Here is a 15,587-nt window from a genome sequence, read left to right as displayed (position 1 = left end):
ACTTAAATGCGTCCACTGTAATGTGTGTGAGCTAGTGGAGCTATTGTTTCTGTTCTTGGTTGTCCGTTGTGTATTTTTTGGGGTAATCTACTTTTAACAACTAACGTTAGTTCGCTACTGTGAATGAACACTATAACGGTCATATTAACCATTTAAACGATATTTGCAGTTACATGTTAGGTTGTGTTAACTAACATACATGTGTTCTTTGTTTGGGAGTGTGTATGTTATGTTGTCAGATGCTTTTACCTTGAAGGGGAGCCGGAATGTGGGTGTGTTTTGACTTGCGATGGCTAACGGTAACATCAGCTGTAGTAGTAGCGTTTACAGTCGCCATGGCAACGGCGCACCAAGGCAGATGCCAGTTGTAAATATAGGTTAATCAGTTTTATGAATGAAAGTGCAGAAATACATGACTTACTATTTGTAGAAAGGGTAGTACATTACAGAATGATAATTTTTGAATACTTTATGCTTGGAATAGATAGGTTAGTGTGATTAAGAACTATTATATGAATCTAATGTAGCTTAATTATAATTTTCTATTGATGTTGATTATTTTGATTATTATTTTGTATTATGAATCCCAGTGTTTTGTACATAATTGATTAATCAGTTAGTGATTACCAGTAGAGGCAACTGTATGTACCAGCCGTGCCAGCCGACTCACTTTTGTATTTATAATTATTTTTCAGAATAAACATCTTCTTTTAAAATATGCCACTGAATCCAGTCCACGATTCATGAGTGCAACACATGCCCATGTCCACAGCCTGTGTGCCATCTTGCAAAGGCGTGGGGAGCCCAAGCCCCCTTGCCTGATGACATATGCTGACACCGTGCTGTCTGTTCTCACAAGCACGTGACGGCCCTGCAGACTCTGTACAAAGTGCCAGGTACAAAGGGCCAGGTGAATGGCCCTCAGCTCTAGGGCATTGATATGCTGGCCCTTCCAGGAGACACTCCAGCCCCCACTGGTGCCCTTGCCATCGTGGATTGCGCCCCATCCCTCCAGGGATGCATCCGCAGAGACCACCTGGTGACGCAGCACTGGACCAAGCATACTTCCCTTTGAAATGTTGGCTGGGGTCTTCCATCACCTGAGGGCCACACACAGCCTCCTGGTGACCAGCACCATGGCCTGCAGGTGTCTCTGTGGGCATAGCCCCAGGCGCAAGAGACACCTCTGTACCGGACGCATGTGCAGAAGAGCCAATGGCACCACTTGTACTGATGCCGCCATAAGGCCCAAGAGGCATAGACAAAGCCTCCAAGTAACCTTGGTTCCCAGCCGAAAGTGAGAGAGGCAGATTTTGAGGGATTCTTGCCTCTCCTGTGTCAATGTTACCAACCCAGCCCTGGCATCCAACCACATGCCTAGAAACTGGGTGGTCTGTGCGGGCTGCAGCCTGCACTTTTTTGTGTTGATGCGCAGCCCCAGAGTCTGGATGTGTGCCAACAACACCAATACATGGCGATGGCACTGCTCCTCTGTCTGAGCACATATCAACCAATCGTTGAGGTAGTTCAGTATCCTGAGACGCTGCTGCCGCAGAGGTCCCAAGACCGCATCCATACACCTGGTGAAGGTGCGGGGGGCTAGTGAGATGCCGAAAGGGAGAACACAGAATTCGAAGGTTCTGCCCTCGAAGGCAAACCTGAGAAATCTCCTGTGCCCTTCCCAGATTGGTATTTGGAAATAGGCATCCTTGAGGTCGACCATTGCAAACCAATCGCCTACAAGGATAGCCTGCTTCACCCTTGGCACGGTTAACATCTTGCACTTCAGAGGCCTGAGGAACTTGTTTAGTCCCCTGAGGTCTAAAATTGGCCTGAGAGTTCCGTCCCACTTCAGGATAAGGAAATATCGGGAATAAAACCCTGCCTGACGATTTTCCCGCCCCACCTCCCTGATGGCCCTCTTTGCCAGGAGAGTGGAGATCTCTGAGCGCAAAGCCTCTCTGTGCTGAAGGTCTGCAATGATCGAGAACGCAGCCAACTTTGTCACAGGAGGGGCACTCATAAACTATAAACGATACCCCTGGGTCATTGTTGAAACAATCCAGGGGTCTGCCCCCAGGGCTTCCCATGATGCGCGAAACCCCCGAGGGCAGGGGCAGGCTGGGGGTGATGTCATGTCAGGACTGAGGCGAGGGCTGGGGCAGCCCCTGGCCACCACTGCCTCGTCTACCCCATTTAGACCTGCCCCGCCGTGGTGCATCTAGCCGGCCCCTCAGATCCCCCTGACTCCAGGTAGGCTGTGGTTACTTAGGCTGATGTGGCGGAGCCCGGCGCTATTCCTGGCTCCGCCTTAAAGCACCTGACACCTCGCGAGCACAGCGGCAAGCTTCCTGTGCCTGCTGAAGCATCTTAGTAGCATCAGGCCCAAACATGGCAGACGGCTCTACAGGTAACCTCAGTAGACACGCCCTGTCCTCTGGCTGCAGCATGGACTGTGACAGCCACAGGTGGCGCTTAACACCCCAAAGTCCTGACATGGCCTTGCCAGCTGCCTCTGCCTGCTCTCTCATTAGTTTAGGGAGAAGTGAGGAGACCTGTTGCAACTCCGTTAGCAGTTCTGAACCACACTCTTCCTTCAGCTGCTGAGTCAGATGGCATTGGTAAAGAGCCAATATGGCCCCTGTGTTAGCCAGCTGGGTCTGGACGGCCATAGCGCCATGCATCTTAGTCAACAATGATAATAATAATAATAATAATAAGTTTATTTATATAGCACCTTTCAAGAACAGACATCACAAAGTGCTTCACAATAAAACAAAGAAAGCAAAATAATAAACAGAGCAACAGACATTAAATGCAGACATCCAGCTAAAAACATAAGACATCACAAAAATGGATAAAGAAAAATTAAACAAAAGCAAGTCTAAACAAATGGGTCTTGAGCTGCTTTTTAAAAGTGTCCACAGTGTCCACAGATCTTAAGTCCAGTGGGAGAGAGTTCCAAAGTTTAGGAGCTACAACCTCAAAAGCACAGTCACCCTTTGTCTTAAGCCTGGAGCGAGGAACAACCAACAAACCCTGATCAGAGGACCTCAGAGTCCTACTGGTAATATAAGGCTGCAGTAGCTCTTTAGTGTAAGCAGGTGCCTGATCATGCAAGGCTCTGATCGTGATTACAAGAATCTTGAACTGGATTCTGAATTTGATGGGAAGCCAGTGTAAAGACATCAGGATTGGAGTTACATGAGACCTTTTGGAGGACTTGGTAAGAAGCTTGACAGCAGCATTTTGGACCACCTGTAAGCAGTTTAGTGATGTCTTGCTAAGACAGGTGAAAAGAGAATTGCAGTAATCAAGATGGGAGGAAATAAACGCATGTATAATCATCTCCATCTCAGCTATGGACACAATGGACCTGAGTTTAGCAATGTTTCTCAGCTGGTAGAAACAGGAACGAACCAAACAATTTACATGTTGGTCAAGACTCAAAGCCTGGCCCATAGAAATGCCTAGATTACGGAGGGTAGGTTTAACAGAAGAGGATAAAGAGCCAAGACTTTCCATCACCTTCGGGATGTCATCTGGGGCAGAAACAAGAACTTCTGTTTTGTCAGTATTTAGCTGAAGAAAATTATCAGCCATCCAATCTTTTATAGAGTTGAGGCACTTCAGTAGAACATACAGTTTTGAAACATTTTGTGGATTAAACAAAATATATAATTGAATATCGTCTGCATAACAATGGAAGGAGATACCTTTAAAATTTCTAATTATCTGCCCGAGAGGGAGCAAGTATAATGCAAACAGCATGGGGCCCAGGACTGAACCTTGGGGAACACCACAAAACAGAGATTCAGTTGATGAGACATATTTATGAACTGTAACTGAGAAAGACCTGTCTGACAGGTACGAGGAGAACCAATCCAAGGCTGATCCAGAGATACCCACCCACTGCCTGAGCCTCTCAACCAATATACGGTGGTCCACAGTCTCAAAAGCAGCACTGAGATCTAGTAGTACCAATACAGAACATTCTCTTGCATCACCCTGCATTAACAGATCGTTTGAGACTCTGAGAAGAGCAGTTTCTGTTGAATGCAACCGACGGAAACCAGACTGAAACTTATCAAAAATGTTGTGCTCATCTAAGACAGCTGTAAGCTGCTTAGCAACCACTTTTTCTAATACCTTAGCTAAAAAAGGTAATTTGGAAATAGGCCTGTAGTTCTGGGGCAGAGAAGGGTCCAAATTTTGTTTTTTGAGAAGTGGTTGAACAGCGGCTTGTTTGAAATAGGCTGGGACATGACCAAATGCCAACGAGTTATTGATTATTAAGAGCACACATGGACCAATGGAATCAAAAACAGTTTTTAACAAAGAAGTAGGTACAATGTCAAGGGGACTACAGGAGGTTTTCATTGTACTGACCAGACTTGTGAGCTCTTGTAGTGAGATTGGGGAAAAACTATCCAGGATTGTTGGCCGGGTAGGGCAAGGAATCGTGCAGGGGAAAGCGGGAATGATGTTTGCTCGGATGTCATTTATCTTACCAACAAAGAAGGAGAGAAAGTTGTTGCACTCATCAACTGAAGAAATTGGAACAGCAGGTGATGTAGGAGAGACAATGTTACTGATGGTATCAAACAGGATTTTGGGATTATGTCGGCTATGGGATACAAGGTTAGAAAAGTATGTAACTCTGGCATCCTTAACCATGTTATGAAAATCTGTTAAAAGTTATTTTAAATGCTGATGGTGAACTTGTAGATGTGTGGATTTCCATAAACGCTCTATTTTACGACAGGTTCATTTAAGGGAGCAAATACTGTCATTCATCCAGGGGGAGGAATTAACCAGAGGAGCCAATCTAGTCTTTATAGAAGCAACTTTATCCAGGACAGAAAGGCAGTGCTCATTAAAAGACTGTACTTGGGAATCAACATCACTATTAGGCATAATAACAGGGCTGTTATAAAAGGCAGCGGAAAACTTTGCCGCAGAGAGATGGTTTAGATGCGAGAATTAATTTCACGACGACAAGGTAAAATATCCAAATTAAAAGACAAGTCAAATAGAACACAGTTATGATCTGAAATGAAAAGATCCTCAGCAAAAACAGAATCAACATTTAAACCAAGAGTAAAAACAAGGTCCAGAGTATGCCCTCTGATGTGTAGGGCCTGTTACATGTTGAGTGAGATTAAAAGACTCAGTGATATTAATAAAACTAGAAGCAAATTTATCAGAAGCATCGTCAATATGAATGTTAAAATCACCAAGAAGCACAAATCTAGAAAGCTTGAGAATAGACGATAAAAAATCACTAAATTCATTTAAAAAGGAGCTGTTAGGGCCGGGTGGACGGTAAATTAAAATGCCATTAAACGGATTAGTACGTCCAACTTTAATCAATTGTAATTCAAAAGAAGAGAAGGACCCAGTGCTCACCAACCGACAAGAAAAACAGTTTCTGAACACGGCAGCAAGACCTCCATCGCAGCCTGAAATTCTAGGCAAGCTGATAAAATTTTAATCCTTCGGACACAGCTCAATGAGGGGGGCATGTTCCATATTCCTCTGCCAGGTTTCGGTCACAAACAAAAAGTCTTAACTTCTTAGACTGGATGATGTCATTCAGCACAAAAGTTTTGTTAGTTATGGAGCAAGCATTCACCAGCGCCATACTGAGAGGAACAGGATAATGCCCAGATGAGGAAACAAGAGTTACTGGAATTAAATTATTTGGGCTTCTGCAATTACTCAGAATATTCAATGCAGAAGATGGACTGTTAGATCTGTCAGTGATTCTGACTGGAATGGCCATGGGTGTGGGAGTGGGAGGCCTAGGCCTAATAGTAGAAACAGCTGTTGTGGTCTGAATGGGGCGTTGGACATTTACAGCAGGGAGGGACCTGTAGGGAGAGCTCTCATGGGGAGCAGTATGCTGAGGTTGTGGCGTAGAGGAAGAGGAAGAGGGAGTATCCGGGGTGTGTGTGTGAGATGTAAACAGTCAGTCACATGGGAGGGACTGCAGCGCATGCTGCAAGTTAGCCGATAGCATTTGGCTACCCCATTTGTTGGGATGAATCCCGTCTGAAAAGAGAGGGACGGTCCCACAACAAGTTAAAATTGTCAATAAAACCCATGCTGTGTGCCCTGCTGGCGGACTGGAGCCAAGTGTGAAGGCTGAGGATTCTGCTAAAACGGCCAACTCCACGACCAAGTGTGGGGATGGGACCTGATATAAAAACAGACTTTTCACAGTTCTTTAAAACGTTAAAAAGGATGTTAAAGTCGTTTTTGGTGCGCTCAGACTCCTGCTGGGTTGTGTCATTTGTTCCCACGTGAACTACAATTCTTTTAATAGAGGTCGGGAGTGAGGGCAGAAGATCCAGGAGTTTATCCAGGATAACAGGGACCGTGGCTCCAGGGATACAGTGTGTGATTGCGTTTATGAAGCGGATGTTTCTGGTTATGGAATCTCCAATAATTAATGTAGTTGGGGGGAAGAGTGGACGAGGAGATGGTGCGTGTGGGCTGCTTGGACAGGACAGTGAACAAGGCATCCATCATTTTGCAGTTCTTACTTGGGCAACTACTCTTCCCAAGGACTGACTTAGATGGAGACACCAAGGCTGCCAAAGCCTGGTCCATAGGAGGTAACAGCCTATCCTCTCCCGATTGTGAACCGATGCCAAGCGTCTACAGAGCCCAGACCAGCGACCAGCACCTGACGGTGTCTGAAACTGCTTTCGGACCACCTCCTCAAAGTCAGAAAGAAGAGGCATCAGGAAGCGTGTGGACCGACCCCCAGCCTCATCATCAAAGCGGGAGGGGGTGGGCCCCTGATCAGACAGCAGTTCAATATTCAAAGCTGCAGCCGCCCTATTAACAATCTCGTGGACAATGTGTTTTGTGTGTTTGTTGTACACAAGGGAGAATGCGCGGAAGCGTAAGCCGGATTATCCCAGCAATACACCTCACGACGCTCCCGTACTACACCGGGCAGAGAGGGACGCCACACTACCCCCGCCAACTAGGTCAGCTTCGGCAGTGGGCTATACCTAGGCGCGTTAGCAGCGCTAATCGTGCAATACGCCGTACAGTACCCCTCTCAATTCCTTCATCAAAAATGAAGAAAGGCAAACCAGCTATCCCGAGAGGGGCCCGAAGACCAACTCTCTTACACAACGGTAAGTGGATATTTCGCTAATCTTCCTTCCCAAACTACTCCTACAGTGGAAATCAATGAATCAGTGAATACATGCACACCTAGGCTTAATATACCCGTGCATGGGCCCCGTAGTGGTGTGTCTTAAAGAGATATCCACGTCAACTGCCCCAGTGGGGTCAGTCCCCGTACATATGGAATATGTAACTGTGTGGGGAGATAGTCTCGATACGATACAGAACACTGTTTAGCAGCTGACAGCTGAAAGGTGAGAATTTCATATGTGGATCACCACTAAAATCTAGTCAACTACTAGATACTAGATACTGAGATATCTTGCTAACAAACAAAAAGACAAAAAAATGGGTAAAAAAACCTAAGATCCTTCAATTACAGTAACAGCGCAAATATAATCCATTACTTCCATCCTTGGCATTACCCATACGGAAAATAAATACATTTATGGATTATTTTAGCACACTATGAGCACTTTTATAATAGATTATAACCTCTGATAGTCATAAACATTCATAAGATGTTTGTATATCTAACTAAATTAAAGTTATATTTATGTTTTGTGAATTCTGATATTATGCATCAGTAAACGTGTTTTTATAAGCATGATCATAAGGCATTATGAATGCAATATAATGCTCTCATAATGCACTATGGTAGTCAGTGGTACCATATAATTTTATAGGCATTATTAATAATCATTCTGTCATGACTTTGCAGCTGTATGGAATAAAATAAATCCAACATTTTCCTCTGTGTTCCACTGCTCCACTCTGTTGCTCCCTGCATGCTGTGCTGGATTAGCCTTTGGTGTAAGGTGAGCATTAATCCCCAGGTTGGTGTTCAGTCAGCGGCCAGCAGGAGTGTTTGGTGTCCAGACCAGCCATTCTGGGGCGGTTGGTGGGGGGGGCCTTCCTAATGGAGTGATGAATTGCCTCCATTGTGTGCTGAACTGAGCACAGCAAAGGCAGTAATTGAAAAGTGAATAGGTGTATGCGTGTAAGAGAAGGAAGATTGCATGTGTTTCTCTGTGTGTTATTACTTAAACAATGTCATTCCGTAGCTGCCTTGTAAATACAAACATAAAGCATGTAACATTTACATACATAAATAAAGCATGTAACATGTACATACATACATACATACATACATACATAAAGCATGCAGCATATACATACATACATAAAGCATAAAAGCAGTGGCTCTGTTCACACTGCAGCTGCAAGTGTTCCAATTCCGATTTTTCCCTCACATGTGACATAGATCAGATGTTTTCTAATCTGAAAAAAGCTGCATGGAGTCACAGTTTTTTCAATTTCCAAACAGACCACAAGGATATGTGGTACAAAATTGGATCCCCTGGTATGCAACCTACATGAGACTGAGTATTTGAATGCTCAAATTAGAATTTGCAAATCTTACATCATTCACCTGAGACAATTGTTATAATTTTGGCATCACGGCAGCTTGGCTGAGCACCGTTGGCATAGACAACGAGACACAACAATGGAAAGAAAGACAAACAGCCGACTTGACGCCTCAATTCAGTCAAAACTGGAAGGCATATACCAATATGTGTTGGAAACAAATATGGATGCGACGCCTTTTGTTATTGTTACTCTGCCAAGCATATCTTGTTGACGTTGCTGTCAGTTCTTATTGGTATGGAATATGGGTTACATCCTAGAATAGATATAAATAGTCATCCAAAAAAATCAGAAATGAGCAGCAATTCTGGTGGATTTGATCATGTTCCCAGTGTGGTGTACTGCATAAATGAGGTCCTCTACTTTCCAACATCAATGGCCCTGAAGGGACTAGTAGCTCAGTGAATGGCCATTGCACGCACGCACGCACGCACGCACGCACGCACGCACGCACGCACGCACGCACGCACGCACGCACACACACACACACACACACACAAGCCCACAATGCTCACACCCTTACAACTTCCCTTATATCAATTACAAATGAATTTACACAAATGTACAGTACAGAGCAGAATCCCACTCCTACCCTCAAATGCAAAATGTGCAAATCCATTTCCATATACACCTATTACTAATCCAAGTCATTACATTAATTGCTAAATCTATCTCTTTCCCTCTCATTCCCTTAGGATCATCCCCCAACCCCCCTCCCAGCTAACTCCACTCTTCAACCCCTAACATTATTAACAGCGAACTTTTCCTTGGTGTGTAACACAGAACAGTGTCCCCCGGGAGCACCAGCTGAGATCAAAGTTCCCGGGTGCATTATTTATGAAGGGGAGCTGAAAATAGAAAATAGTAGCACATTTTCGGCTGAAAGACTGGGAGGCATAGAGCAGAGCTACAGTATGTATGCAGTAATGATTATGGCAATCATGATCGTCATTATAATCATCCAGAAAAAAAGGGAGAGGGTGGCGGGGAGCTTTGGGGTGCTGCACTGATCTCAACCATTAACTGCAGACATGAGGAGCATGGTGATATCCACCCACGTCCTACTCTATCTGCAGCAAGCCAGCTAACTCTAGCTAGTCTTGGCTTTGATTACAAATGGTATACTTCACATAGGGTGCTGCATTGTAATTACATTGCACTTTGCGTAGTAATAGTGTGCATGTAGCATGCTTATGCCTGAGCCAATACCTGTATGTCTTAATGGATCATATCATAGTATCATAGTAGCACTGATTATCATATGTTTGAATGGGGAGAATATTGTAGGGACTGTGTCTTGGACTTGTAGTCTCAGGGCGCGTTCACCCCAAGCATGTTTGGAGCGGTTTATTTGAAGTCTGGAGCGTTTCCTCATTTAGTTTGGTTTCGTTTGGCCACGTGAGAACAATGCCATTTGAAGCCAGGTCGCAACAAATAATGGGCACTGAGATGTCTGAAAATGTGAGTCTCGGTCCTCTGTCTTCTAAGAGAACTGTGGTGCATTAGGAGTGAGAACATAACCCTAAGCAACTACAGGAAACAATACAAGACGCAAGGCTTTATGGGTATAAGGAGACGGATGTTGACATCTGACAGCCAGCAGTTACTCCTGCTTGGAAAGCCTAGCATAACAAAATGAAGGGTAAACCGCAGTCTGGACTGATGCTCATATTCAGCTATTTCTTCATGTGTTCTTAACAGGCATGAACACCAGATAAGGTAAAGTACAGCAAAGAGCACAGACAATTCCATCATGCTTAGCTAAAGTTACAGGGACTGGAATCAGATTTTTTTTACCCACCTCACCCCAGCCACAAAAAACTTGAACCTGGTGGGATGACAGGTTACCTAAACTCGGTCCAATAAATGAGTTTGAGTCCATGTGAGTCCTGGTTTGCTTGTCACTGAGCAGTGTGAACGTAATCTCCCATAGCCACACCTCTGTCTCAAACTAACAGAGGTCTGGAGAAATTCAAGCAGAACAGTTGGTTAGAAGAGAGCAGCGACGCTGTGGGCTGTTGTCATGCTGCAAACCAATAAAATTGCACAAGGGCAGAGCCTGGCGCCGGTGCTCACCAGTGTATTGTCCTACTAGCAGCTAGTCAACACTCATTATTTTTGTGTCTTCCTCTGAACTTCTAACGCGTCAATCCCTTTGGCCTTTACCTGTTCCACCATTATTGATGTGAGAGACAGACTGCTAAAACTATAGATTTCTCTCTACAATGTAACGCATCACAGTCGGTCAGGTTTGAAAAATCTAACTTTTACCATAGCCTGTTGTTAACCCGCCATTACATCCCTGTCATGGAGCAGAGTCTTCAAGCTAAGAAGCTGTAAAGGCTTCATCGACATCGAGCTATATACAAGAAAGAAAGCTCACAAAATCATTATTGATCAGTCTCACCCATTACATGATGAATTCCAATTATTACCTTCCAGGAGGCATTTTAGAATGCCAAAGGCTGGTAAAAATGATTTGAGGTCATTTGTCCCTAGTTCAGTAAAGATTTCAAACCATAGACATATATAGGCAAGTTTATTTATATAGCACATTTCATACACAATGGCAGGTCAAAGTGCCTTACATAAATAAAATAAAAATAAAAATAAAGACAGATAAAAAGAAGACAGTGCAAGAAGATTAAAAAGATAAAGAAAAGTGAAAGTGCATTATAATCACATTTAAAAGAAAATATAAAAGATAAAAAATAAATATTCCAGTGCAGATGAGTGTTGCCCTAAATTTCTTAAAATGCCCTGGCGAACAGAAACGTTTTAAGCCCTGATTTAAAAGATTCCAAAGTGGAGGCAGACCTTAGATTTTCTGGAAGTTTGGTCCAGGCATGAGGAGCATAAAAACTAAAAGCTGCTTCTCCATGCTTTGTTCTGACCCTGGGAACAGTAAGCAGACCAGTACCTGAAGACCTGAGGGGTCTGGTGGGTTCGTAACACTGAAGGAGATCAGAAATGTATTTTGGTCCTAAACCGTTTAGTGCTTTATAAACATGCAACAGAATTCTAAACTCAAATCTTTGGCACACAGGAAGCCAATGCAGTGATCTCAGCACTGGAGTGATGTGGTCCATTTTCTTAGTCCTGTTTAGGACCTTGGCAGCAGCATTCTGGATGAGCTGCAGTTGTCTAATAGCTTTTTTAGGGAGACCTGTAAAGACACTGTTACAATAGTCAAGCCTACTAAAAATATATATACCTCCTCCCTCCCCAATTTGTATCATTAAATTAGAAATTTAGTTTCAAGAGGTGGTGAGGTGAGGTGGGACAGCCAAGTCCACACCTGCACCACACTATGTTGTTTACAAGGACAATAAAGTTTTCATATTTGTATATTTGCTGTACATTGCTAACAAATGCCAGGCTATATTTAGCCATTTTAGCTAGCATATCAGTTTCATGTATTGTAATGTTATATGCAGCGCTAAGCTAGAGCCTTTGTGTCTGAATGATTATATTATACGTGGAGGAATGAGGCTGCACTTGGCTAATGGAGATGATGATGATGGAGAGAAGATGGTTTTATGGTTTTTCCTTTCCTTTTCCTCCAGTACTGAGATATCTGGAGTCATGACAGTACTCAACACTGGATTTTTTGCACCTCTATGGGGTTTTTTCCCTTCAAGAGAGAATCATTAGTCTCAAACCCAAACCCTATTTAGGTAGCATTTCTAGGTAGGAAGTTGACATTTTCAAGTTGTAGTACTGGTTCTGGAGCATTCTTTTGAGGTACCTTGTTTTGGTCAATCCTGAAGGAATCATACAGTGGTTCCTTAGGAGTAGGACATCCCACAACACCTTGCAACATCAGCGAAGAAGAAAAACAAAACTTCCGACATCTGCTAAAATGAATGGTGGACAGAAGTCCCCGCTTTGACAAAAACTTTTCCAAAATGAACATATGAAGGTAAAAAATAACAAACACTTTCAGTTCATTTTTATGTGAAAATTGTAGTAGGGAATCATATCAATTCATTTACATTCCAGCTTTGTGGCATAGTTTAGCTAGCTAGCAGTATGTTACTACTGCAGCAATGCCTATTCAAGGCTTAGTTTGATGGTCGATAAATTAAATGGTTGCGCAGTATCCGTTGTAGATATATATATATATTTATACAGTATATATATATATATATATATATACATATATAAACAACATGGCTTATTTTTTGTAGCCAACAGTTAAGCATATTTTCTAATAATTTATTTTAATGTGTTTTGAAAAAGCAGTTTGATCATACTGGCTGTTGGCTGTTGGAGTGTAACGTTAACTGCAGTCACATGATGTTGCAGAAGGCTGTCTGTCTCAAATCTACAGTCAAACAAGGAACCTAGAAAGCTGCCTAGTTAGATATCAAGGAAGAAGGAAGCTATTCTGAATGAGACAGAGCAGTGCTGTTCGGGGCAGTTTAAGGTGTGGCACTTCCTGTGAGAATACTAAGCAGAAACAGGAAGTCCTTCCCTTTAATGAATGAAAAAGCAAAGTGTTTGTGTTTAGAGTGATGTCAATAAACAACCATTCTTTGTTTGTTCAGTGACTATATTGTATCATTTTGGGTTTGATGGTTTTATTTTAGTGCAATTCATTAGTTTGAATTTGTTGGATCATGTGTCTATTAAAGCTACTAGTTACTTATTTTTCCTGTTGCAGTGAATGTTAGCTTCCAGTATGCTTGCACTGCTGTATACTTTCCTTCAGGATACATACCTGCTGAGTAACTTGTCATATTTAACTCAGTTAGATTATATACTGACTGATTTTACACTTTTACTGTACATACCAGTAAAAGTGTACCTGCAATCTAATATTGTCATTGTTCTATATTTCAGTTTCTTCTTCCTATTAAAGCCTGCTTAAGACAACCATTGCCTGTTCCTTGGAGGGAGAAAGAATTTAGCTGGCTGTGAAAACCCAGTATAGTCTCACTAAGACCATCTTTCCTTCCTACTAGTTAGTGCCATGGCGATCAGGCCAGTGTTGGTAGGAAACAGATTGAGTCCCGTTTTGACCCACTAGAGGACACTGTGTATATTTCAATGTATTTTTATTTTTTGTAGCATTTTTGAATTCTCTATGTGCAGATGGATGGAGGGATGGATGCACAGATCTGAATATGTTATATGTAATATACAGTTGATGCGTATGTATGAGCACACTTATTCAACTGGCAAATATTGATCACAGTGAGAATATATATGCAATGTTCAAGCAAATGAAAGACAAATGTTTGGAATAGCCTCACATATGATAATGAAATCATTACATTTCAATGTAGTCCAGTGTAACTTTGAGGCATGGCTTGATGGATTTAACAGGTTTATGCACAGTTGCAGCTGATGTCTTTTATTATGAGTTTGTGTCATGCAAGCATCATTATTCATACATATAACAGAAATAAATAGAAATATCCCCACATAATGGCACACAAAGGGGAGTGGGCATGCACATACAATTTGGAACGGAATATACTGTACATGCATTCGCTCACACACACACAGTTAGTGTATGTTTAGAAGTAAACAACAAAAATAATTTCATTTGTATGCTGGCGTGAAGAACAGCGAAACAGCACACCACCCTGAGGTGACTGAAGGTGGACTCACTTCATATATTACACATGTATTCAGTCTTAAATTATTACACATACATGCACATGAGCTGCTTTCTATCTCAAGCTCTGTAACAAGCACTCTCAACACTGCTGAAAACACACAAATGCACACATGCACACAAACAGTGTTTTCTTCCTCTTGCCAAATGCCCTTCAGGCAAATACTGTAGTTCTCTCATGTCAGCTAATACTGAGCCTTCAGATCCAGCAGCATGCTTGACTCCCCACTGACTTGCCTTCGCGCCCCCTTATCCTTCTATCAGGCATGGCTCTCCCGCAGCTCTGTATTCATTGTATCCTCATGTCTGCATGCATTTTCAGGAATGCATGTGTGTGCATACAGTAACAGTAGATTTCCCAAAAGGTCAAAAGTCTGAAAAGGTAAATGCAAGTTTGACTTACTTCCGTCAACTTTTTCAGTGGTGAATCACCAAAGGAGCTTCTTGTGGTTTTGGAGGATCACTCAGCTCTGCTACTTCTAAGTCACCAGGAAATCAAACAGTTCAAAGAGTTTGAATAGAATGGAATAGAAGAGAAAACTTAAAGGAATAGTTGACACAAAAATGAAAATTTGGTGATCATGTACTCACCCTCATGTCAGTCTGGTGAAGTATATGCCTTCTCCAAAAGAACTAAGGTGGTTGGGTCCTGGTTCTTAGGAACTCCAAAAAGGCCTCCAAAACAGAACCTCCAAAAAAGGCAAATGATTGTACTGTGGGTCCAAAGGTCCAATATTAACCTCATTATTTCCTAGACTCACAGAGCTCTGGTAGCCCTACAGTGATCCAGTGGAAGAGTCTGCTGGCCTTACATGGTGTAGTTCTCTGACATTCTGCCACATCACACAGTTCCGGGAGTTCCTGGTTTAACAGGAGTGCTCGTGACCTGTTGTCACAAGCACAGGGGACCTTGTTCCTTTCCCCAGGGGTGAGTTTTTAGCCATTGGGCTGACACATTGGGTGATCCAGACCCTGCAGGGTGCCCGGGCACCATCAACAAAAGTGGCTTACTCGTACTGCTGGAAAACCTTCAAGGCATGATGCGGGGTACACCAGGTGTTCCCATTCTCATGTTCAGCTTCTGTTATCTTGTAGTTCTTGCATGAATTGCTGGATGCAGGGAGCTCCCCTTCTTCCAGCCAGAAGCCCATCATCCTGCTTTTGGACCTGGAGATGGTCCTGGGCTCTCAGCAGCAGGCCCCATTTGAGCCTCTTGAGTTGGTGGACGTGAAATGGGGGTCACTTCATAAGCACAGCTGCAGTGTTTTGCTCTCGCCCTGTCTGTGGCCCTGTCAGCGGTGACATCATCAACAAAACTAAAGAACTTGTGGTGGACTTCCGTAAAAATCAGGGAGAGCTACTACCGCTGGTCATCAACAACCAGGTG

This window comes from Centroberyx gerrardi, chromosome 6 (genome assembly GCF_048128805.1).
Source record: "Centroberyx gerrardi isolate f3 chromosome 6, fCenGer3.hap1.cur.20231027, whole genome shotgun sequence".
NCBI classification, from domain to species: Eukaryota; Metazoa; Chordata; class Actinopteri; order Beryciformes; family Berycidae; genus Centroberyx; species Centroberyx gerrardi.
This window is presented reverse-complemented; position numbering follows the sequence as displayed.